At 39.9% G+C, this 2,028-nt stretch overlaps 1 protein-coding gene across 3 annotated transcripts in view; it reads left to right on the top strand.

The window, feature by feature from the left end:
• Window positions 1–313: 313 nt before the first annotated feature.
• Window positions 314–2,028, top strand: part of LOC147178296 (uncharacterized) — a 10,129-nt gene continuing 8,414 nt past the window's right edge. For all 3 annotated transcript variants that reach the window (XM_086067040.1, XM_086067039.1, XM_086067041.1), the window contains exon 1: window positions 314–2,028. This exon is cut by the window's right edge and continues 765 nt beyond it. The gene's annotated coding sequence lies outside the window, so the exon portion shown is untranslated.

Below are 2,028 nucleotides of genomic sequence, written 5' to 3'. Positions count from 1 at the left end.
GACCCTCGTGTTTTACAATACACATATGTATCTTTTAAGTAAATATATGTACAGCCAGCCCACTACTTTATAAATACAGGCCGACTAGTCCAGAAGAAAACCATAAGAAGCACCCAACGGCTCCGTAGCCGCGCTCACCGGCCGCCACTTGCGAGGACACACAGGCAATTAAGTACAAATACTAGCGCACGAGCGCATCAGGAGTGCACAAGCCCCGCGCGAGCGTGTGTGTGTGTGTGGGGGTGTGTGTGTGTGTGTGTGTGTGTGTGTGTGGGGGTGTGGGTGTGTGTGTGTGTGTGTGTGTGTGTGTGTGTGTGTTTGCCTTTGTGTATTATGAGGACATGTCACCTGAATACACGCAACACTGCGAGGACATTTTGAATTATGAGGACACAGCCCATGTCCTCATAATTCATTCAATGCAGAAGTGCTTCTAGGGCTGTAGAAGGCTTAAATCCAAAGTTTTAGCCAATGTCCTTGTAAACCATAATTACATGAATTTGTGTATTTTTGTGTATTTGATGACGCCCCCTGTAGGAAGGTCCTCGTAATGCACCACTTCATGAATTATTCACACCAGTGTATATTTCACAGCATTTGATTGGCTGACCGTCACCTGTCCCCACAATTACGCACATGTCCCCATAATTCCGTTTTTTCTCAAAATGCTGTGTATTGTGAATGTTTGTCTGTAGACGCAGAGCCTTTTTTTTTTTTGCAGCCACCAATTCCTAAGTAGATAAATTAAATAATGAAATACACTATGACATTTAATTATATATTTCAGCATTTAATTCTTGCAGTGGTTGTTTATTTGAAAATATACAATGGTTAACAGCTGTTTATTACATCACTTTGAACAGCTGGAGGCAGAGACAGAGAAACTGTCAGTGCCGTATATTGATTCATCATTTAACATCCCACCCTGCCTTTACAATGTAACATCTTTCTGTACACCAGTGGCCAAATGTTTTGAGAATGACATTGATTTTCTAAAAATCTCCAGTGCTGACTTATTATTATTGTTTTTTTATGATGGCAATTTGCATGTACTCCAGAATGTTATAGTGATTAGATGAATTGCAAAGTCCCTATTTGCCATGAAAATTAAAGTAATTTCCTTTAGTGACCTTACAAACTTTAAGTGAAGAAGGCTTCAGGGCACCCAAGAAAATCCAGCAAATGCCAGGACTATCTCCCAAAGTTGATTCAGCTGCGGGATAAGGACATCACCACCAGTGTAGAGCTTGCTCAGGAATGGCAGTAAGCAGGTATGAGTGCATCTACACCCATGGTGAGGGAGTAAGACTTTTGGAGGATGGCCTGGTGTGACCAGTGAAAAGGGGATTCCATAAATACAGACCAAAATAAGAAAAAAAGAGTTGAAGTTATTTTCTCTGATTAACCCCCTTTCCAAATGTTTGGGGCATCCGGAAAAATGCTTGACTGGAGAAGAAAAGGTGAGCGCTACCATCAGTCCTGCTTCATGCCAAAAGGAAAGCATCATGTGACCATTCATTTGCAGGGTTGCTTCTCAGCCAAGGAATTGGGCTCGCTCACAATTTTGCCAAAAAACACATGCATCCATTACTAAAGTATAGTACTAAAACATCCTCGGACAGCAACTGTATGACAGCAGCAAGGTTATTTTATTTACTAAAGCAAAAAAACATTTTCGTTAATGAAAAAAAAAAACTTTTTAAAAAACTGAAACTGAAATCACATTTTATGATTACAAAATGATCTATAATTCTAGCAATAATATCCTTTGTTTTCGTCTGTGGTAATTCATTTAATATATGAGCCTTTGGGGTTAATTTTAAATGTGATCTATTTTTTTTTATTGACACTGTAAATCATAGAACAATAGCCACTCTTATCAACAAAGTTCATAATCCAACGACTGAACCAATTTGTTGATTTGAACGGGATTTATTATATTGCCCTGAGTACGGAAGTGACGTCATCTAGCAGCCCCGATAGAGAACCGCCCCCGGCTCTATTTACTTCACGAGATGTGATGGCGTG

The sequence above is a fragment of the Leptonotus elevatus genome, chromosome 2 (assembly GCF_054856555.1).
Source record: "Leptonotus elevatus isolate MCC_2025b chromosome 2, RoL_Lele_1.0, whole genome shotgun sequence".
Lineage (NCBI taxonomy): Eukaryota > Metazoa > Chordata > Actinopteri > Syngnathiformes > Syngnathidae > Leptonotus > Leptonotus elevatus.
Note: the sequence above shows the minus strand (reverse complement) of the source record. Positions and strands in the feature narration are given on the sequence as shown.